At 30.1% G+C, this 25,776-nt stretch overlaps 1 long non-coding RNA gene across 1 annotated transcript; it reads right to left on the bottom strand.

The window, feature by feature from the left end:
- Positions 1-228: 228 nt before the first annotated feature.
- LOC141721523 (uncharacterized) lies at positions 229-1,945 on the bottom strand. Its single transcript, XR_012574778.1, has 3 exons — positions 1,788-1,945; positions 1,006-1,041; positions 229-549 (listed from the first exon to the last, which is right to left on the bottom strand). It is a non-coding gene; the product is annotated as an uncharacterized LOC141721523 (long non-coding RNA).
- Between the last annotated feature and the right edge of the window lie 23,831 nt (positions 1,946-25,776).

Consider the following 25,776-nt stretch of genomic DNA (forward strand, 5'->3'; position numbering starts at 1 on the left):
AATATGTGATGAACGACCGTCATAAGTTTGTATTTCGAGAATAACCAAATTCTGATTTTTTAGTTTCCAGCCATTTTTAGCTTCCAATTTAAATTCTAAACCTTTCAAAGTCTAATGCAATCACAAACTCTAAACCAAAGACATTTTTCCTAAGCATAATTCCAACAACGTATACTTTTATGATTTTATTACATCAAACGCAAAAATAAATACAAGTTGAAAGTGGTAAGTGAAACACTCCTGAATGATAAAACAAGGATCTTTAGTGATCCATGTTACATGATACCCAAGTATCTAAAGTTACATAATTATTTCAATTTTCAAAATCCAAATGCAGGAGCACCTCTATACTCTTGTCCTCCTGACTCTTTCTCCTGACTCTTTCTGCATTTTTCAAAACAATCAAAAAGTTACTTCTTGTCACTAAAAATAGCAAATACACTACCACAGGTCTACACATGTTAAATTCATAGGGATAATGAGTACCAAAGACAATTTAAAAGAAACCTTGATTTTCAGGTGTTTGTTGACATCTCCAAGATGACGTTCCTGCCAATACAAAACAGTAAAACAGAATTTGGCTCTTTATTTATTATAATATGTGAATGATTGAAATGATAGAAGATTAGAACTGATCATACAATTAATAATTCATATAGCTCCCAGTACTATCACACTTAATAAAATCCCTGCAAGCTAAGCCTAACTAATCAGACCAGCACTTGAAGGGTCTTTGAATACATTTAATGTTTGGTCAGCTTTTCACCTTTTGTATACATCTATAAAAACTAATCTCAATAGTGTTATTCTTTTAGTACAAGATTTAAAGAGTTGTAAGATGGAGTACATATTGGATGTTTAGTCAGGTTTTTATTTACATTCATTAATTCTTAATAGGACTTTTTATACTACACTACTCTATCTACTCTATAGGTACTTATACTTCATAGAAAGCAGAAATATATAGGGAGGTTCATGTTAATATCTAACAGTTAGTTCAGATACCTTGCTGCGGAGCTCCTCCATTTGTTCAGCCATAGCCTGTGACACAGTGACAACATACATATAATATAAGCGTATAATCATTTATAACTTATTAGATGGGAGCAGAAAAGAAAAGAAAGATTTCTAAATAAACTAAATTATTGTTAAATTTTATAGGTGAGGTTAAAAAAATTAAAGTAATCAATTTAGAAAATTGATAATTTTACTACACACTCGGCTGATTTTTGTATAGCTAGCCATTGTTTTCAAATTAACTTCTTTGACATTGTTACCTTTCTGAATATAGAACAATGTATTGTTCTGATTGTGCATAGTATATATGCAGAGGTTATCAGTCACATACATATACTGATATGTTAATATTCATGAAGAATTAATAATGGTGCTGCAAACAATTTCCACAACATGAGAAATTACACATGTACCAGCAGAATATTAAAGTAAATTACGAATTAAACATAAAATATTTATACTTAGTCCATGTTGATGAGCATTTACCAACACTAAATTTGGTCTTTTTCCAACTATTATCTTTCAGATCACTTTCAACATTGCCAAGGAGAATCATTTGAAGGATAATGTTGGGGTGGGGGGTACCACAGAGAGGATATTTATATTACAAACCCAGGCTGACAATTTGCACAGAGAGAATGGGGAATATAAGTTTTTGTAGTAAAAATATTCTCATCTAATCATACATTTTTCGAGTACCAAAAAAATAAACAATTAACAATTAATTTTCTTAGCGAGTATGAGAACGTTGATTTTTTATACAAGTATACCTTTAGGGCAACTGATGTATCCTTCTCTTTTGACTCTTTCCCAGTCTCTGGTTCAAGAGACTTCCCCTGCCATTCTTAAATATAATAGTTAAGCTTTAAAACTCTGAATAAACTGAAATTAATTAATTAATTAATTAAAATGGGGAGAATAACCAAAAAGCAACTCCCACCTATAAATGCCACTCCTGTGAGCAGCTAAGCAAGTATCCTTCAACTAATTTCTGCAAGTGAGGAAAACTCTCATTTACGCAGAACGTTTTAAACCCTATTCAGACAGCTATACAATGCTTAGACAGAGCCCTCTTACAACAACATAACAAACGTATTTATTGAACACAACACATGGGGCAATATTATATACTTATATTAACTAAAGATACTATAACTAGAATAGATAATACAAGTTAATGATCACAATCAATTATAAAATAATAAGTTTCTATAACAAAAATAAAACTATGAACAATAAGTTAATAAGTTAATAAATATATTTTACAAATTATTAGGAAATATATTATTTCTTTAAAAATAAAAAATTGACTCTAAAAGTATACTATTAACTTTGAGAAATAATAATAATAACATATATATATATATATCAATAATAATTTATTTTTATATAAATAGCTTTTTATTAAAATAAAAAATTTCCTTATATATATTTCGCAATGCCTTTGGACAATCTATCCCGAAATGAAAGAGTACTGAGCACCAATATGAACAATAGATGATTAGTACATATTATAATTTATATTATAGAAGTCAATATATATATATATTAATGATATAACTAAAATTTTATATCAAAATAATTTTATTTGGTTTACATTTTAACACTCACACATTAGTTTGACTAGTACAACTAACTAGTGTTTAATCCTCAATTGTTGTTTCGATTATTTTAAAAATACTTTTAATCGATCCAACCTTATGGATGTCAATATATTTATATATATTAGTGATATAACCAAAATTACATATCAAAATAATTTTATTTGCTTTGTGATTTTAACAGTCAAGCATGAGTTTGAGTTGTACAACTAACCAATGTTTAGTTCTTAATTTTTATTTCGATTATTTTAAAAATACATTTCATCGATCCAACTGTATGTATGTCAATACATAATATATTAGTGATAAAATCAAAGTTACATATCAAAATAATTTTATTTGGTTTGACAATTTAACAGTCAAGCATCAATTTGACTAGTACAGCTAACTAGTGTTGAATCTTGAATTAGTGTTTCGATTATTTTAAAAATATTTTTCAACGATCCAACCATATGGATGTCAATAGATATATATATTAGTGATATAACCAAAATTTCATATCAAAATAATTTTATTTGGTTTGACAATTTAACAGTCAAGCATCAGTTTGACTAGTACAGCTAACTAGTGTTGAATCTTGAATTAGTGTTTCGATTATTTTAAAAATATTTTTCAACAATCCAACCGTATGGATGTCAATAGATATATATATTAGTGATATAAACAAAATTTCATATGAAAATAATTTTATTTGATTTGACATTTTAACAGTCAAGCTTCAGTTTGACTAGTACAACTAACTAGTGTTGAATCTTGAATTAGTATTTCGATTATTTTAAAAAAAAAATCAATAATCCAACCGTATGGATGTCAATAGACATATTTATTAGTGATATAATCAAAATTTCATATCAAACTATTTTTATTTGGTTTGCCATTTTAACGGTCAATCATCAATTTGACTGGTACATCTCCCTAGTGTTTAATCTTGAATTGGTGTTGAGATTATTTTTAAAAATATTTTTCAACGATCCAACCGTATGGATGTCAATAGATATATATATTAGTGATATAACCAAAATTTCATATCAAAATAATTTTATTTGGTTTGACATTTTAACAGTCAATCATGAGTTTGACTAGTACAACTAACTAGTGCCGAATCTTGAATTAGTGTTTCGATTATTTTAAAAATATTTTTCAACGATCCAACCGTATGGATGTCAATATATATATATATATTAGTGATATAACCAAAATTTCATATCAAAATAATTTTATTTGGTTTGACAATTTAACAGTCAAGCATCAGTTTGACTAGTACAACTAACTAGTGTTGAATCTTGAATTAGTGTTTCGATTATTTTAAAAATATTTTTCAACGATCCAACCGTATGGATGTCAATAGATATATATATTAGTGATATAAGCAAAATTTCATATGAAAATAAATTTATTTGGTTTGACATTTTAACAGTCAAGCTTCAGTTTGACTAGTACAACTAACGAGTGTGGAATCTTGAATTAATATTTCGATTATTTTAAAATATTTTTCAACGATCCAACCGTATGGATGTTAATAGACATATTTATTAGTGATATAATGAAAATTTCATATCAAACTATTTTTATTTGGTTTGTCATTTTAACGGTCAAGCATCAATTTGACTAGTACATCTCACTAGTGTTTAATCCTGAATTGGTGTTGAGATTATTTTAAAAATATTTTTCAACGATCCAACCGTATGGATGCCAATAGATATATATATTAGTGATATAACCAAAATTTCATATCAAAATAATTTTATTTGGTTTGACATTTTAACAGTCAAGTATGAGTTTGACTAGTACAACTAACTAGTGTGGAATCTTGAATTAGTGTTTCGATTATTTTAAAAATATTTTTCAACGATCCAACCGTATGGATGTCAATAGATATATATATTAGTGATATAACCAAAATTTCATATGAAAATAATTTTATTTGGTTTGTCATTTTAACGGTCAAGCATCAATTTGACTAGTACATCTCACTAGTGTTTAATCCTGAATTGGTGTTGAGATTATTCTAAAAATATTTTTCAACGATCCAACCATATGGATGTCAATAGATATATATATTAGTGATATAATCAATGTTTCTTAGTAAATTATTTTATCAAAATATATAAATTTTTCTGAAATTTTTGAAATGTCACCCAAACAAATAAATGTTGACATTAATATGGTTGGATCATGAAATAATATTTTTAAAATTTGAAATTATCAAAAATCATGTGCTAATTTGAGAAAAGTCAAATTTACCGCCAAAATTTTGAGAAAAGTCAAATTTTACGCCAAAATTTTGGGGAAAAGGTTAAATTTCCCTCTTTGATAAATTACGACGAATTTTAATTTCCGTCGTAAATTGGATATTTAACTTACGACAAAATGTTCAAATCGTCGCAACTCCAAATTATTTTTATTATCCCGCCAATTTTTTTTGAAAAAGTTAAATTTTCATCTTTGATAACTTACGACGAATTTTAATTTCCGTCGTAAATTTGACGATCCGATTTTTTCCGTCGAAAATATTTCGTTGTAAATTTAGATAAAATATTTTTTTATTCAATTTCAATTTAAAATTTTAATAAAAATAATTAACTTACGACGAAATGTTTAAATCGTCGCAACTTCAAATAATTTTGATTTATGTTTAATCGTGGTGTGCATAATTTTATTAATAAAATATTATACTTACGTCGGTTTTGATTTTCGTCGTAAATATTTACGACGTTTTACTTTTTTTCGTCGTAAGTTGGGCGCGCATTTTTTTCCGTCGTAAGTTGGCCGTCGTAATTGACCTATTTTGTTGTAGTGACTACTTATTAAATCGGATGAATACTCGTAAGTAACAGACTGATGACAAGCTCCATAATATTTTTTATCCAACTTCTCGTACTATCTCTATTTCATTTTAGATAGCATATTTTTTCTTTTGAATATTTCAAATAAAATGAATCTTTCATTTACCTTATTTCTTTAAAATTATCAAAATCATATCTCATACACTCTCCGTTCCATTTTATGTAACCTATTTTTTTTCGGATATTTCAAATAGAATGAATCTTTGATTTACAATATTTTTTTAAAATTATCATAGCCATATATTTATATAGTACATTTACTTTATTTTTCACTATCTCATTTTTGTTATTAATACTGAACTCAATACGAAACGAGCTCTTTAATCGATAAAAGTGAAGTTCACATCCATGAACTATTTACATTAAAATATTAATATTAAAGTTGACCACATGCCGAATATATATATATCCATAGTCACGAAAGCAACAGCACGAGCATATATGTATGGTATGTAGTCAAAATCAAATTGGCAACGTAAAGATATTATATATAAAATATCTCTAGTCTCAATTCCCCTAATATTTAATCTGATGTTAATTTTTGTAATGCCTTGTTGGTATATAAACAAAATTATGATTTCGCCTTTGAGTATGTCAGAGTTCACACATCACGTTTCTTAATTTCCTCCGACATCATCTCATTCACCATTTTTAATACACACACCGCTCGCACGCGCGTTATACTCGAAAACAAAACCAAAAGTCAACAAAACATCACTCTTTGACCTTCATGTGTTTAATAGGAATATCTCTTTCGGTTACTTTCTCTATATAAGATACACATGCTCGACTTAATATTTACACGTACTCTTGGCTGTATAATCAAATTCACATTTTACACATACTCCTTTTTCGTGTCTTCATACTTAAGTTATAGACACATTTATTATGGATGCTGATCAGAAGAGAAAACGCGAAGGCAGCATTGGCGAAACAAGCTGCAAAAAAACCAAGGAGATTAATGGAGAAAAGACGGAGATAACGGAGACGGAAGGTGAGGTTGAGGAGTTTTATGCGATAGTACGGAGAATACACGTTGCAGTAACGTATTTGAAGAAAGGTAAAGGCAATGGGTTCTTGAACAATGCATTCGAGTTGGAAGATTTTGATAGAGTTAACGGCGGTGAAGAACGGAATAATGGTGTGAAGAGATTGGAGTTTGATCTTAATGTGGAACCAGATGATGAAGCTGAGTAGTTTTTAGAAGATTGATTTTCAGTTTTTTAGTGTCAAATTAATCTTTACTTGTTATAGAAGCCATATAATCAGTTTTTCCATTTCTTTTCTCTGCATGTCTCTCGTTATAATGTTATGTTTAACTCTGGTAATGTTATGGTTAACTAACAACGAATCAAAGTTGTATATGTAGAATTTAGAAAGTTGTATAAGTAGGAAATATCTCCAATTCTAACACTACTCCAGGGAGCTTAGTTGTTGAGAATTACTTTTATAATAATATACTCGGTTAAAATCCTGCACAGACTTTATTTTTGTAAAAAAGTTATTTTGTATTGATTTTTTTAAATATGTTCATTTAATATTTTTAAATAATATAATTTCATGATAAATATATTAATACATGTATATGTTAGTGATATTCTAATTACAGATATTTGAAATAATAATATCACTAATAAATGATGTAGTTTTATTAATATTCATATGTGTGTTTATAAAAAAAATTATGGTTTAATCAGAAGTTAAGTTTTAATTCAAATCAATAATATACATTATTGTATTTTATCATCTATTTTTGCTGAGCAATAGTTTACATTATTGTATTTTATCATGTATCAATAATTTATTAAATTGTGTGTTTTATCCCCAATCAATAGTGCCCATTACACCATCAAATTCAATGAATTATTTTTAGTTTGGCTATAATTTTTTAGTCACCAATATGATAATTTTATTTTAACCTGTATGCATATATAGTATATTTGACTTTATTTTAGTTGGTCCAATTTTATTTTGATTTTAAATTTTTTTAGTTTCGATCAATTGTAAAGTATTTTTTTAGCGTGAATGAATAATTGATGTTATTTTGTTTATTTTGTTTATACTCCGTTCAAAATCTATTTTTTAGCAGGATAAATAGTATTTATTATTTTGTCTTAACTAAATGCAAATTAATATAAAGCAAATAAAACTAGTTATATTTATTTTGTTTTAAATTTTACTATATCTCGGATCAATAATATATTTTTATTTTAGTCGGAATGAAAACTTTAAATTAATTTATTTTATCTCCATGTAGTAATTATTTTATGACAATATAGATATTTATAATATCTAATAAATATTAATATCTATTCTATAATTTATTAAATATTAATTAAATTGATTATTACGATAAAAGAATGTTTTAGAATTCAATTAAATAAAAATTACATTTTGAGAGTAAGTTGACATGCCAATTAAAATAATATAGACCCTAATATGAATTAGAATTAAATTACTAGAAGATGACATAAACATCAATTAGAATTTAGAATGATATAGTGTTTAATATGAATTAAAATTTAAATAACATAGTAATTAATTGACTTCAAAATCAATTGGAATTAGATTTGACCAACCGACCAACCATTTTTTTAATGTTTCGTCTATTATAAAATACTAGCCTAAAACCCGTGCGATGCACAGATTATTTTTAATATTACATAAAGTTTTTGAATTTAATTTTGAAGTAAAAATTTAATGTTATGAAACTTATTTATTTGAAATTTTAATAATATAATTTGATAATATTTATTAATATACACATAGTTGTATAATTTAGTGATACTACAGTTTTAAGAAATAATGTAATGATTGAAATTTATATTTTTGTTGAAATTTATAAGTGTGTTATCGAAAGATTATTATATTTAATTAAAATGTAAATTTTAGCTAAGATTAATAGTATAACAATTGTAATTAGTGTATTAAGCAATCAAATCCACGTAACTATATATTTTAACGAATCAATGGTAAAACTTGGTGCGTTAATGACACAAATTATATCAAACAAATCCAACAAATCGAGCTAATTTTACTTATATTTTTGTTTAATTTTATTTTAGCCGGGGTTGATTATTATTTTATTTTAGACCGAATGGATAATACGTATTATTTTGTTTTAGTGTGATGACTTATGTCTATATGGACATCAAGAATTTTCTTTCAAAATTTTTTTTTGTTATAGTTCGGTCAAATAATATAATATTTTTAGCGTGATCAATAAATTTTATTATTTTGTTTGAGGCCGATTCTTCAACTACAACTAAATATATGTGGCTTTTTAAATTTTTTATTTAAAATTGGATCAATGTATAATTTTGTTTAGACATATATATTATTTTGTTTTAATGAAAATTATTAGACATATTATAATTATTTTATGAATATTTATTTATTTATGAGAGTATTTTATTTTGAATATTACGTGACTAGACCGACTAACATTCAAATTTTCATTTATAATATGATAGTATAGATATATTGCTATAAATATATAACTTATTGTACACATGGGACGTTTATTGCTATAATTTAGGGTTACATGCACATGTGGGATTCAGCTTCTTATGATTAAGATTATAATTGGTTTAAAATAAATAGGTCTTTAAATTATTTGAATAAGAGTAAATAAGTAAAAATAACATGAATAATTAAGTAATAGTAATTAAATAATTTCATCAGGTACCCACTACTAAATTTTTAATATTTCGTCCATTATAATATACTATAGAGGTATAAATATTTCTTATTATTATTATTATTATTATTATTATTATTATTATTATTATTATTATTATTATTATATCATTTTATTAACTAAATTTGTCTATGTTACTTTTGGGAAAAGAGCAATTCTTTTTATTTAAAAAAGAAAAGATAATGTTTTTAGTGGAAAAGGTCTTAGTTAGTTACTTGTAATTATAATATTTTGTTTAATAAAATTATTGGGAAAACTGTGTTTTAATTAATGAAAATAAAAAGAACAACATGAGTAGCATATAAATTAATATATTTCAGTTATAATTTCAGTTATAATTGTCTTTAAATAGTAATAATATAATTTTTTTAAGGATAATTAGGTAAAATCAACGTATACCAAAAAAACAGGTATTTTACTAAAATTTTCAATATTTCATCTTTTATATAATAGGAATAGATAGTATAGATAGTATATAATAGTATATATTTATATAATTATATTGCGTGTATTAATCAATTAAGAAGATTGTTTTATGTTAAATATAATTAAAGAGTTACCAAAATACCAACAATAAATTTTTTAATATTTCGTCTTTAATATAATAGTATAAATTATATAATTATATTGTATTAGACTAATAAGAAGAGTGTTTTAAGTTAAATATAAAGTTATCAAAATAAAGGTGATCAAGGACCAATAACCAAATTTTTAATATTTCTTTTTTAATATAATAGTATAGATAATTTATAATTTATGTAAGAGCAAGTCTAATGCAAAACTGTATTTAGTTTTATAGTTATAACATAAGACTAAAATAACAAAATTCAACTCCAATGCATAGTTATACATTAATGGAAGTTCCTTATTTGTTATGATTACTCCCTCCTCATCCTCATCTTCCAAGATCATATTGGCATACATATCTTCCAGATTAGTCTGTCATATTTGCCAAGACAAAACTATTTGATATTATGAACGTAATACCACAACTTTGAGAAAGAAAAACTTGTTATAAAACAAGACAGAGGAACTTGCAATATTGCAAGACTTCAACTCACTATCATTATCTTAGTTAGAAAGTACAAAATGATTTGATAGTAATGTTGGTTTCAAGTGTAAAGAGTGTAATATTAAAGAAAATCAAAGAAGGTAAATATTTTTTAGTGATTCTTGATTACACTCCTAATGCAATCAGTATCGAACAAATGACTTTGGTGAATAATGCATATAGTCATCCTTACCCCATCATCAAATAATTAATAATTGAGTGTAAGGAAATCCACTTTAAAATAAAATAATGTGAATGAGTTGAATAAAATGTAAGAGAAATATGGAGCTATTTGGTTATACAATATAACTAACATTGGAGTGTAAGTGCTATTTTAGCACCAAAAACTATTTTTTGATGTCATATTATAACAATGATCATAACCATTTGATATTTAGTATTGGACTTGCTATAATGAATTTATTTTAATCCAATTATTATAAAATTATAACTCTAATTGAACATATCATGTGAGATTTCATATTCTTTTTTTAACATTTATTATATCATGGGCTTTGATCCAAGAGTTATAATAGGAAACTAAATATTTGAATTTTGTCTCCTATTATGTATTATTGGTGTCCATTCATAAAAATGGTTCATGACACTTCAAGAGTTAATTCACTTAGATTCATTATGTAAAGTTTACATAGGGTTTGAAAGCCCTCTTGTATCAAAATTGAGTTAAATATCAATTAGTTGACACTTTACGTTCAGATGACTTAAATATGAGATTTATTACAAAATGGTCTCGTTATAATTATCGATTAAGTTAAATAATTAATCCATCACTGTCAACTTAGCAATGTAACGGTCAAATGTGTAACCTGATTGTACATGTTGGGTGAGGTAGATATTATATGGATGGCAATGGAAATATTATAACAGATGGGATATGTACAAGTTCAAACATGTAATAAAATATTGGGGTTCTTGAGAGATAAAAGGTCTAAACTCATATTACAATCCCATATATTCCTCGAATTTTATATAGACGTAGCTTCAATACATATTGAAGATCAAAAGCCCCATGGTAACAAGTTCTGTAAAATCAACCCAAGTTTCAAGTATCGACGAGTGAGTATCTTTGTTATTATGGGAGAAGGGTCAAATATATACTTCTTGGTCATTGAACAATCTGGTGAGAAGGTTTTATACTTGTTGACAACAACGAGTAAGCAATGTGTACTAATTATTTTGATAAAATTATATACGGATTTCAGATTCTTATATAATGTTTACAAGTACAGGAAAGAAGATGTCACTACTTTGAATGGTATGATTTTGAAACTGAAGGAAGGCGTCACTACTTTGAATAGTATGATTTTGAAACTGAAGGAATGCATGGTGATGTTATCACCCACTTGAATAATAGGAGAATTTTTTGAGATAAAAAGATATATTTCCTTGAAGAAAGAATTCTTATGCTAGAAGACAAATTTGCCACAACTAAAGAGAAGAAGAGAACTTTGGAGCAAAACAATGCCAAATCTGTGAAAGACTACTTGATTGTTATAGTATTGTTAGTGGCTCTAACAAAACTAATGTAATGTGTTCATGTATGTTCCCCTGATAAATTTTGAAAAAATGTTACATTTCAGTGGATGAAGAACAATGTAACCAACCGAACTAATGATCATGAAAAATATTTATGTAGCCACTAAAATAAAAAACTGGCCTACATATACAATGATCATGAAACAGGTCATCCATTAAAATCTTAATTAAAGTTATTACACTGATTTACAGTTGAACATTATAACATAAATTACCCAAAAAAACATTCGCGCAATGCTTAAGACCTGGTCACACTGTTACCACACCATCATTACATCCCAAAAGTAGCACAATACAGTTTTTAAACCATCTCAAAAGGCAGTACCGGGTTATCAAGTTCAACTGCTAATGCAAAAGTAAATATTTAAAACATATAAACTAGTCATCCCCTAGGTCAACTGGATTGTTAGGTGTATTCTTAATGTTAAATTTGGTTTTCATCCAAAGTCTGTTGTTTCTCCTTACTAATGCTTCATGAGGTTCTTCTTTAAAATCATCTCCATTTTGCTCCTCTTCAGTATGTTATTCCTCCTCTTGATGCTTTGCAACTTGCTCAACAACATGGCCTCCACCTTTAACAATGCTTTAGTGGCTCTGAGGAAAATGGTGGCGTGTCGCATAGGGAGTTCCATTTGGAACATGATTGGCTTCACCAAAATCGGGAATTGGCATAAAGACTTCCCCAAATCTCAAACCAATAAGCTTTTCCTCGAAAGGTAACCTAAATTTTTCCTTATTCTCTCCCCATAAGCTTTTGGTAAGTATGCCACAGTCCCCACCCTATTGTGATATATTAGAGACATAAGATACATCCCTTTTTACATTCAACATCTGCCCTTCTCTTATCATTTGTTATAAATGAAAAACTCACATTTTCTTTATACCATATTCTCTCACGACCTTCCTAAAAGCATTTATAGATTGAAAGTTCAGCCCAACTTCAAACTTGATACTGCCTTTGTTCTCCGAATTAAAAACTTCTGCTTTCTTTTTTCTTTTGTTATCATGGGGATCCCAACATAACCCAGTTTATATTTTCATCTTCGCTAGATGAATCATCAGACCTTAACTTATCACTATTGTTAGGTCCCGAATTATCGTAGAAGGGGGGGTTGAATATGATAATCACTAAATTAAAAAAAATCGAATCTTTAGCGGATATAGATTTAGTGCTCAGTTAGTGGTTTCGTGTTCTTGAGATGAATAGTGTTTGGGAATATAAAACGAGGAACACAAGATATTTGGGGAAGTATATAATCATATATAAATCCGTGAGGGGTGTTTCTACACTCCGGTAAATAAATTAACCGGCTACAATATAAGAAAAATAAAGTTCCTAGCTTCTACAAAGATTTATAAATCAAATCCTATACAATGATCTAGCTTTTATTTATACTAGGATTTAATTACCGAGTAACGATTATAATGCCCCTAAGAATATACAAGAATTAAATCGGGCATTATAACGTTACTCCGGTGAGAATTTAAACGGATATCAATGTGCTGAGCTTCTCTATATTCTCTTTATTTCTTGTTTTCATCACCTCTCGTGAGAGAGAAGATGAACATAACTTTTTTTAACAATAATAATTTTGATTGTTATATATTCTGCTTCTTTGTGTAGACTTTCAATTCATTTGGACATGTGGTAGCTTTGTGTCCATAAATATCCTTGAATTGCTGTTGTATAATTCACCGGAAAATCAACCAAGTGTTCTATGGCGACTGGAGTATCCTTTGGCTTTTCTTCTATGGAGACCAGCATTTGTGGCTCTATGGCGACCACTGGAGCTCTATGGTGACCAATTGAACTCTATGGAGACCACTGGAGCTTTATGGTGACCACTGGAGTTCTACGGCGACCACTGGAGCTCTACGGCGACCACTAGAGCTCTATGGCGACCATTGGAGCTCTATAGCGACCATTGGAGCTATATGGCGACCACTGGAGCTCTATGGCAACCATACTTACACTTCTATGGTGAATAGAGTCAAGAGTCTTCTGTCTTAAAATATTTTGCTTCTGTTTTTCCATTCTTCACTGTATCAACACTTTCTTCTTTAATTAAATTAAAATCCCTTCTTGTATATTGATGTTTGGTGCACTGGTCTGGTTCACAAACAACTAGCATTGAGAGAACCTAATTCAATTTGTCTTGTGTTTCTGAGTTGATACAGATTGGTTGAATATCCATTGCTTCTAACACTGACCGTCAATAAACAACTGTACTTTCACTGGAATCCTTTCTAATACTTTAAACAGCGTCTTCATTGCTACTACAATCTTGAACACTTCATTCACTGTTCTTCACCGACGCTTGAATATATAAATGAGCTCCTGTCAGTGAGTATAACTTGAACACTACAGTTGTCTTCATTAACCTCTGTTTATACCATGTCTTCAATTCTTCAGAAACCTATGCTTCATACACTGTTTATCTTCAATCAATGTCAATACACTGAAATCTTCTGGTAGCACTTTATACACTGAATCTTCATCATTTCAGAAACCCTGAAAGTCTTTAACCTTTATTCTTTACTGAGCCATGAACATATTATTGAACTTCTTTCAGTGACCTGTAACAGACCTCAAGCCTTCTTCTCATATTTTGATTCTTTGTATTTTCCTTGTCTTCATTCAGCCTGATTTCTTGTGTGGTTGTAGTATTATTAACCTGTCATGTTCTAGTGTTATTCTCGTATTGAGTTATCACATAACTGTTCATACAGCTATGCAGTCTTACCAACAATCTCCCCCTATTTGATTGTTAAACCTAACAAATAAATTAAATAGAGAGGATAACTCAACTAACAACTAGAAAAAGTAAAGTACCAGGACTTGTAAATAATGCTACTAGTTTTCTGGATCAAATACTGCATTTCCAGATTTCTTGAGTAACTGAAATGAAAGATGCTTGTTCCTCTAGTACTAAACTAATCTTCAAGTAGTTTCATCTTCATTTCCTTAGTTCTTCAAATCTCTGCAAGATAATACTTCTCAGCCTTGAAGTAATTATCAGCAGCTTCTTTTGTATAACCACATTTCCTGTTGAGAAGCGTATATCTCTCCTGCTTATCCCCCTATGAGAATCAACTGGTTAAAGGAGATCACCTTCGTTTACTACCTCTCCCGTACAATAGGATCCACAGATAAAAACCAATGGTACTCCCCTTTTGGAGAACAGCTTCTTCCCTTATGAAGAATATTGATTAACTAAACCACTTCTTCTGATCACTAGGAAATCACCTTGTGTTTACCACCTCTCTCGTATAATAGGATCCGTAGTTACAAACAATAATTGTGTGGTGTAGTGTACATGTGCTCTATCCTTTTCCTCCTCCCTGCTATTTCTCCCCCTTAGCTAAGGAAACCTGCAAACTATTATATAAGCTTTTATCTCCCCTTTAGAAAAGGAATGTATGATGTTCTCTGAAGGAGTTCTCATATTTTACTTGGTTGGAAAAGAAATAACAAGTCATAGTCTGATCAACCATGTCCTGTTAAATTCTGCAAGAATGACTTCACTGTTGATCATCATATTCACCAATCTTCCCAACTCCTTATACATCCCAAATGTGAGATCACCAATTGTTACCAATTGTTAGCTCCCAACTTATTAAGTCCTGGAGTATTCTAATCCAATCTGTAAATTTTAGGTTCCTAAGAGTTAGGTTCCAATCATAAACAGAATCGAGACTCAAAGCATCAAGAACCACATTTAGGGATAGGGAATGGGATATGGTATTTTTCTTTCTTCCCCACTGTGAGTGTGTAATTCTGTTTCGTGTACCTCACATGTGTTTCACTCTTCTCTACACTCATGTTTACACTCATTCTCACAAGTGTATCACTCCTCTCATAGCTCCAAAATCCAGCTGTACCTGCAAGGAAAATCACCTTAGCCATCCTTAAGGAGGTCACAGGTGGTGCAATGGGAGTTCGCAAATCCCCATCCTTGTTAGACTCGTTAGATGAATCTGAGTCAGAATCTACAAGTTGCTAGTTTCCCTTTTAGGGTTCTAGATTTGAACTCTGGGAAGGTAAACAAAGATCAAAATAATTTAGCATAAAATTAAAGTTCCCTTCTAATGTCTGTGAAGATATTTCCTTGTGACTAATCAGTTAATATCTTAATCATTGTCAACAAGTTGTCGATTTACACCTATATCAGATCCACTATTCGCAGATGCATCTAGGGGATTTAAGCCTGGGGAGGTAGACACTGACCACTGATATATGACTATTGGATCAGTTTCCTCTCCTAACACATGTAAAGGCAATTGGTCTATTAAAGAACCTTGAACAATCGAATCTAACCTTAAAATGGTCGAAACTCTTGTTTCTGTCAACTCATCCTCTGTGTGTATAACCTTTCCATGTGCATCAAGAATTGCTTATATTTGAGGTGGTGACACTACATCAGATACCCTAGCTGATAGACGAATTTTAATAGACGTACCCTATTGAGAGGATGAATCTAGTAACTCTTTTGTGCCTTTTAAGCCATTGCATCTTTTTGAGAAGTTGTATGAGAGCTAGCAGTTGTCTAAGTTTTGATATTTCTCAACTTTGTAGGAGACAGAGCTGTTGAGTTGACTTCAGAACCTTCTTTATGTGGTGCACTGAGGCACTTTCTCCCTCACGCTCATTCATACTTCATTTTAGTGGTAAGATAGTGTGGTTGGTTCTGTTTTTTTATTTCTCTTTACAGTCTGGGATAGAAGTTGTGGGTTTTCAACCTCATGACTATCAAATGAAAGAAGGCCATTGGAGGTTGAACCTGTATCACAGAACATTTTGTAATGTAGAGATAAAATGCATTTAAGATCTATAATGAATGAAAATTATGAATTTAATCTTTTGAGAGAAATGATGTACACTACTGATTTCAAAATATTTTAATGAACTAAGAAATCACCAATGTTGAAAGAAATTTGATTTTCTCCTAAAACTGTTCGAGTGCACAAGTTTGTTTTTATGCCTAAAAACATAAATGATTTGATAAGACACGGACTGATGACCTAGCAGTATTAAGAAGAGAGAGAAATATTTTATCTTTTAATATGAATGAGTTTGTGTAAAAGCATTGATCACTTAGGGTAAAGTCTAAGCGATTCTCATTCATGTCAAAAGCTCCATAATCTATATTTAAAATATTATTACAAATAATATTGTTTATTGATAAATAATCTTAATAAGAAGGACTATGCTGCTGATTTCAAAATGTAATGAATCTATCAGATATAGCAACTCATATAAATCCACTAGAACTTAAAATCTCACAATTATCTGCAATTAAATATTAACAATATATCATTGACTGATACTTGTCAAGAACTTAGATACCAATAATTATGTTACACCTTATTTTAAATATTAAAATAAGATATCAATGAATTGAATACCAATTATCTATCAAAAAGACATTAGCATTCAATTTCATATATCATACAATTGTTAGCTCCTAACAACGGTAATATCTCAAACAATATTTGTTCGATAAATAAAGTAACATTAACTAACATTAACTTGTTTGCAATCTTATAAAAATATTCTAAGTTCCATATACTTTGACCCATTGAGTATTGCATCTATTATCAAAGTGTTTAGGAATTCACAAATAAGTATATAAATTATTCTAACTTGACTACATATGGTTACTTATAATAAAGCGTCAAACATTGTAATCATAGTTGTAGTTTAAGAAAGATTTTTGCACTTTTTATATTAGTATAAGTGACTGAGGATAAACATTGATTACTTAAAGGAGTTTAAAGTAATGTCACAAATACTAATACTTCATAATTAGTTTATAGTTAAACTCTTAACTAAATATCATTAAGTGATATAAGTCAAGAAATTACACACAACTAATCATGCTACAATCATGATTCTAATTTTAGTGAATTCTTGAGATGTAAACATTGCTAAATTCACTAAAACAAAATCTCATAATTAATTTATAACACATAAGTTACAATCAATATACTAGATATCAATTGTTGACATATTTAGTTATAATCAATCATGCTGCTTATTTATTTTAAGTTAGCTTGAATTATGGAGCAAATAAAATCATTGAATTGCTTCAATTTCCATAATCCAAACTACCCAAAATAAATATTAAATAAATAAATACTAAATATCTATGAGGTTGATAATAGCACTTAAATATTTATAATTATCCTTGAATAATCACCAAAAGGATATATATGACTTATATACATGGCAATCACTTTCTGGATAATTAGTAATTTTAGAAATACTTTCTAAATATATAAAATATTGAGAGTTTTATACACATGACTTAGAAAATACTTTAACTTTCAATATCAGTGATTTTAGAAATAATCATTGATTACTTAGAACAAAAATTCTAAATAATATCACTAATACTAAAAGTACAACAATTGTTCATACAAGATACAAATAACTATGCTCTATATTATTTTAACATAATTTAAATAATGAGACTGATATAGAATGGAATTGTCTATAATCATAATTTAAATAAGTTAAAATAATATTCAAACTTAATGATGTAATACTTAACTACCACAAATGTATATGATATTGTAATCATGATAATCAAGATAGTAGCAATAAGTAGGAGGTACTGGATTATTGATAAATTCACAAGTCCTTTAAATATTGAAGATTTAATACTTGTGAAGTTATATGAAGAATTCCTTATAGATGAGATTTTTAACTAATATGCAATGAATGGTATCCCACACTTACAAACCAGTCTTGAAAATTAACTTTATAAGTGATTTAATAAGTGTTTCTGCAAGTGACTCTTTGACTAAAAGACATGCTATCTAAATAAATGATACCTGGTGTGAAGGTGCCTTGTCATAGAGTGTTCACCGAATTGTTGGATTTGAAGTTGTTTCTCATCATAACAGGAAATCAATCTTCTTCCATGAAGTTGACATCTGCCTAAGATGCTTCTCCTGCCACTTAGGTTGACAGCTTCAGAGATGCTTCTCATGTCTTTCTTACAACCTGCATAATCTGTATCTATATAACCAAACATGTTAAACATGATATCTTTAAGGTACTTTACTCCAAGAGTTGATATTCCCTTAAGATATCTAATAATCTTGTTAATAACTATAAGATTGGATTCTCTAGGATCCACTTGGAACCTTGCACATTGGCATCTTGAGAATATTACATGTTGTCTTTCAGTATTTGAGTAAAAGAGTGAGCTTGTCATACCTCTATAACTTGTTATTTTTACCTGAGTTGCACCAATCAAGCTTAAGTGGTTCCTGTTGGTAAGTAGTCTTGGCATGTTCTGAATCTTCCAAATTTTGCATCTTCAAAAGATCCTTAACTTACTTGTATTGCGATCATTCTTTTGGTTTACTTGTGCTCCTAAAAGAATTGTTCTTTTCACTTGCTTGAGATCCTAAAAGAATTATCCTAATGGCTTGCTTGAAATAATTCTAAAAAGAATTGTAACATTTCCAACATGCTCCTCCATACCTACCCTGCGATAACTTAGCAAATAGTCCTGCACAAGTATTTTTTAGTAGACTGACATATAACATTATCATTATATCATTGCACATATAAAACATATGTTTGTGCCTAGTGATAAGAGAGTTATATATATGACGACTCTACTAGTTCATATTTAACTATAACTTCAGTTAGAGCGTCATACCATGTCCTTGACGATTTCTTGAGTAGTATATTAGTTCATACCAACCTGAAGTGAGCTTGTGAAGAAGAGGAGATATATATAGTCCAATAGATCTGCAACTGCAAAGTCCATGAATGATTGTGCATTGACTTTCTCTGACTCACCAACCAGGAGTACACTTGTACACACTTACCAAAGTCCAATTCCAGGTAGAATGTGCATCAGGTGCTTGATATGTCACAATATCCTCAAGTCTCGTCACTGGTGTTTTCTGTCAGATATTGCTTCCACATAATAACCTATCATTCAGTTTGGCCTTGTCCCTCGTAACAATGCCATTGTTATCCAGTTTGACTTCTGGATATCCTTGTACCAATTACAATATTGTCATTTGGTTTGGATACCAGCTTTCCTACAATCGGCTTGCTGACTGATTGAGTTCATATTGCTTTATAATCACCCAATCAATCCGGATCTATCAGAGCTTCTGTAACTTTCTTAGTTTCTTCTTCAGATAGAAAACTAGAGAAATAGTCATTCGCACTCAGTAGCCTTGCTAATCATTACTCAACCATCTGGATCACTTAAGAACTAGACTCTGGGAATAGACTTGACATCAAACCCTTTGTCTCAGCAGATATGTTCTTGTTGTGTCCTCTGAATTTCAATGTGGTGTTGTATCTGACTAGTTGATCCTTCTATTGATCCCCCTTAGCTGTTGCTGGGATTTCCTAAAAATCCTTACCCTTGCTGACTAGTTTCATTGAAGTAATGAGTTATGTTATACACTGCCATTTCACTGCTTGGATATGAATCATCAATACCATTAATTTCTCCTTTAACAGCTTGGAGCATGGAGTTGGTGAACTATGCACTTGGATTGTCTATCACCTTTCATTGATCAACCACAAATGCTTTGTTGGTTGTAGACTCCACTGAGTAGCTATGAAGAATATCCTCACAAGTCTTAGCTGCAAATGCCAAGATCTTCAACAACTGAAAAAATTTCATTATTTGCTTTTGTACAATATTCTCTCCAAACACTTTCAGGTTATCCAATGTTTTCTTCTGTTGGCCATTAACTCATTAGTGGTTTTCATGTATACATCTTGATCAAGGCTTGATCTTACTTGTAGAAAACTATATTGACTGCTCCAGCCCTTTGGTAGTTAGAAAGTCTTGATTAGCTTGATATTTCCCTTGTAGCTTTAATCAAGTTCTGGTTCTTCCCTTATACCACTCCATTCTGACACAGAGCTTCCCAGTGCTGAATATGTCTCAAAATATTCTTGATATTATAGATATTAATCAGAACTGCTTCTTGAATTCAATCCCATTAACTAACCACAAGATCATTTATTTTATAGTTATTTCCATCTTGATCTTCTGATATGATCAATCACCATATGTGATGTCTTGTCTTTAGAATGTACGAACAATAACTTTGTGTTAAGAGTAGCCATCAATTATCACTAAGGTATATCTTTACTTTGATGTGATGTTATCTTTGACTTCTCTTCCTGACATGCCTAACATATGTTTTATCCTTCTGAATTCCAGATGAGGTTGTCCTCTCACTAAACTCTTTTTAGAAAAGAGTTCCTTGTTGATGTTCAAGGGTGAGAGCTTCTAATGTCATAGCTAAACTTTTGTTAGATGAAGCTTTACAGTAGAAACCATTGACTTCACCTTTTCAGAGATTCTAGTCTATCCATGAGCATATAATTCCCTTACTCTAAGAAGAGCAAGCTTCTCAACCTTCCTGCTTCATATGAGACACTAATCCTTTGGTGAATTGACATTTTGTCCTTTGATGTAGAACTGTCTGATAAGACGATTTGTGCCTTGATTCTCCAGCAAGGAAGTTGCTTCAAATGTTATCAATAACTCCAATAATTAGTTGTTATCAGTGATAGTAATTGTTGAGTCCATGATGACATCCCTTTTTCTGTATAGCTTGTCCCGTGATGAAAACCTTTGATGTCATCTCCAAAGATTATTGACGAAATAGATTTTGTCAATCACATTTGATTGTGACGCTCTTTCTTTGATCATATGCCTTAAGTATGAATTACCAAGAATACATATGAATCAATTAACCTGTTATGTCCTACACTCACAAATGGATTAACAATTTTTGGTACCCAACTTATCAGTTTGGGTCCAGATGGATTAGAGATATTATTATAAACAGAGATAACAACAGTTGCAACCTTATCATGCTAATTCTTATCTTTGACTGACCACTTTCTCCATTTTAATACCATTGACAAAATTGTCTCTAGGCTAGGAGAAAAATAGTTCCAACCTTACATAAGGAGGACTAGCAGTCTTTGCCTTAGTGAAATCTTAAACATGCTTCTTCTATAATTAATGCAAGTACTACGAGATGCATTCATGACATGAAAATTAGCATTGAAATAGGAATACATGGCATTCATTCAGAAACTTTACACATAAGAATTAAGCAAGACATGCATGATATGGAGCAAACAGAATTAACAAATAAATCACTAATTCAATTTAGTCCAATACTGCTGATCAAATGAATAGATCACAATGTAATAGGATACATGAGATAAGCATAAATAAAGATCTTATATGATGGAAAAACATATACCTCACTAAAGCAATTATTCATGTTCAACAAATATTCAAACACATATTTAGGATTATCTAAAGTAATATGCACAAGTAAACATCAATCCTAGTTACGAGAAAAATAGTCTAGTGAACTAGTTCAACATTATCTACTTGTGATGCTATCATGCTTGTGTGAGTGTTAAACATTTAAACAATATGATCTTATCATGCATTGAATATTGAGAGCAAAGTATTGCAGTCGTTCAAGAATTTAAAACCTGGGATATGTGAGTTGGACTATCTTCAGAGATTGCTATGAAAGCAAGATATTCATTATTCTCCTCATCTGATCCATCCCAACTCTTTCCCGTGCACTATAAGTTTTGACTGGCTGCTTCCCTAAGAAAACATTCCATCTTTGTCTCAATTCTTCAACCGAATCCCTACTCATCCTTGTTTGTTAAGCTTCTTATTCTGTTGTAGCAAAACCCCTCTTATTTACTTGACACATATTGCTTGTCATAACTGTAGCTATCAAATCTTGTTTATGTCCCGACCTCAGTCTGTAATCACCTCTTGAACTGAATCTGTAAGAATCTCTGCTTCAAAATTGATAGGCTTGATCCTTGGATATAGCTTATGTACTCCTTGTGAATCTGATGCGACCAAACTTCCCTGACATGTGAAACACTGCCCTGACATCCAGTCCCTCAAGTACATCTACCTGAGCTTCTTCTGATTTAGGTATCAGTAACTCTTACATTCTGTCCCGAGGTTCCAACCTTAATGCATGTAACTGAGATATTTGTCTGTCCCAACTATTCTCTCTGACCTCCTCAATTCCTGCCTATATGATCTCATTGATTCCCTGGATACATATAGCATTGGTACAAACCACTATGTGACTGTATAATCTGGAATCATAGAGTTGCCTTAAAATCTCCGAAAAAAATTGTACCCGTAGAAATTTCATTCAATTCCTGCGTCTGAAAACCCAGTGGTATCCAATGGAGTAAGCCTTTGAGGAAGTTCCACAATTTTCTTCTGTAGGTCTTGAAACCAGTTCCATTGGAGTTAGAAAACAAATATCTTCAAATTCCGTATTCTAGAATTTTCCGTCTGAATAGCACATGGTCTTCGTTTTCTTCGAAATAATAAAATCATTTTTAACGCCCGGAGGAATCTTGAGTTTACCGATACTCTGAGAACCATTAATTTAATATTTAAGAGAAATTTAAATTTCCAATATTATTAATTTTCTTAGAAAATAAATTAATCAAAAATAAATATTTACGTTAAATCTAATTTTCAAGAATTTTGAATTTTCTTAAAAATTAAATAAAAATGTAAATTATTATTTAAGAATTTTAAATTTTATGGAAAAATAAATAAATCAGAAATAAAAATTATGGCTAAGTCCAAATTATTTAAAATTCAAAAATCTCAAGTGTTGATAATTTTGGAAAATTAAAAAATCTTAAAATATGAGGACTTGACTGTTTGGGCTGACACACCGAATATGATCTGTATATCGATCAACAAGCTCTGATACCAATTGGTAGGTCCTGAATTATCGTAAAAAGGGGGTTGATTATGATAATCACTAAATTAAAAATTCTTTCGAATCTTTGGCGGATTTAGATTTAGTGCTCGATTACTGGTTTCGTGTTCTTGAGATGAATAGTGTTTGGGAATATAAAACGAGGAACACAAGATATTCGGGGAAGTATATAATCATCTATAAATCTGCGAGGGGTGTTGCTACACTCCGGTAAATAAATTAACCGTCTACAATCTAAGAATAATAAAGTTCCTAGCTTCTATAAAGATTTACAAATTAAATTCTGTTCAATGATCTAGCTTTTGTTTATACTAGGATTTAATTACCGGGTAACGATTATAATGCCCCTAAGAATATACAGAAATTAAATCAGGCATTATAACATTACTCCGGTGAGAAGTTAAACAGATATCAATGTGTTGAGCTTCTCTGTATTCTCTTTATTTCTTGTTTTCATCATCTCTCGTGAGAGAGAAAATGAACATAATTTTTTTTAACAATAATAATTTTGATTGTTATATATTCTGCTTCTCTGTGTAGACTTTCAATTCATTTGGACAGGTGGCAGCTTTGTGTACACAAATATCTTTGAATTGCTGTTGTATAATTCACGGGAAAATCAACCAAGTGTTCTATGGCGACTGGAGTATCCTTTGGCTTTTCTTCTATGGCGACCAGCATCTGTGGCTCTATGGCGACCAATTGAGCTCTATGGCGACCAATTGAGCCCTATGGCGACCACTTGACCTCTATGGCGACCAATGGAGCTCTATGGAGACCATTGGAGCTCTATGGCGACAATACTTACAATTCTATGGCGACCAGAGTGAAGAGTCTTCTGCCTTAGAATATTTTGCTTCTGTTTTTCCATTCTTCACTGTATCAACACTTTCTTCTTTAATTGAATTAAAATGCCTTCTTGTATACTGATATTTGGTGCACTGGTCTGGTTCACAAACAAATAGCATTGAGAGAACCTAATTCAATTTGTCTTGTGAATCTGAGTTGTTACAAATTTGTTGAATATCCATTGCTTCTAACAATGTCCGTCAATAAACAACTGTACTTTCACTGAAATCCTTTCTGGTACTTTAAACAACGTCTTCATTGCTACTACATCTGTCTTCTTTAACCTCTGTTTATACCATGTCTTCAATTCTTCAGATTCCTCTGCTTCATACACTGTCTATTTTCAATCAATGCCCATACACTGAAATCTTCTGGAAGTACTTTATACACTGAATCTTCATCATTTCTGAAACCCTGAAAGTCTTTAACCTTTTTTCTTCACTGAGGCATGAATATATTAATGAACTTCTTTCAGTGACCTGTAACAGACTTCAAGCCTTCTTCTAATCTTCTGATTCTTTATATTTACCTTGTCTCCATTCATCCTGATTTCTTATGCAGTCGTCGTATTATTAATATGTCCTGTTCTAGTGTTGTTCTCGTGTTGAGTTATCACGTAACTGTTCATACAGCTACGCAGTCTCACCAACAACTGTCATAATCATTCTCATCATACTCACTTTCATCACTATCATCTTCTATTTTCTTCTTTCTACTCTAGAAATAATGAGCTCTTCATCACTTTCATCCTCACTACCTACCTCATATTTAACATCTTCATTGTCTTCACCACTTGATCATTCACCAATATATCTTTCAACACATTATCTTCAAATACATCATCTTTCAAAATATCATATTCAATATTTTCCTTACCACTACAACCTGTTTCTACAACATCTTTACCATAACTAGCCAATTCACTTTGTTCCCCATATGATCAACAAACACATTCATTTTCTATAATGGCCTAGAAATCCTAATCAATTCCTTAATTGAATTTTCATCATACAAGAATCTGATGCCATTTTAAAATGTGTGACCATCACATTGAAAATAACAAATAATCTCTTACTATAATTAAACTTCTCAACATAATCTTTAATATCAAGAATTGAAAGACGATCAATATCAAAATTATAAATGATATAAATATTTCCGCCAATATAATTAGCATTAGGTTTGAAGGAGCCAGTAAATGAGCCATGGTGGTGTAGATGAATTGAAACTTTATAACACATTTTTATTTAAAAAATGAAATACATCAATTACAAAGCAAAATTGGACAGAAACCAAATATAAACAACATGAATAAAAAATTTAACATTTTTTTGGAAAATATGATCATGGGATAAA

This window comes from Apium graveolens, chromosome 1 (assembly GCF_009905375.1).
Source record: "Apium graveolens cultivar Ventura chromosome 1, ASM990537v1, whole genome shotgun sequence".
In the NCBI taxonomy this organism is placed as follows: domain Eukaryota; kingdom Viridiplantae; phylum Streptophyta; class Magnoliopsida; order Apiales; family Apiaceae; genus Apium; species Apium graveolens.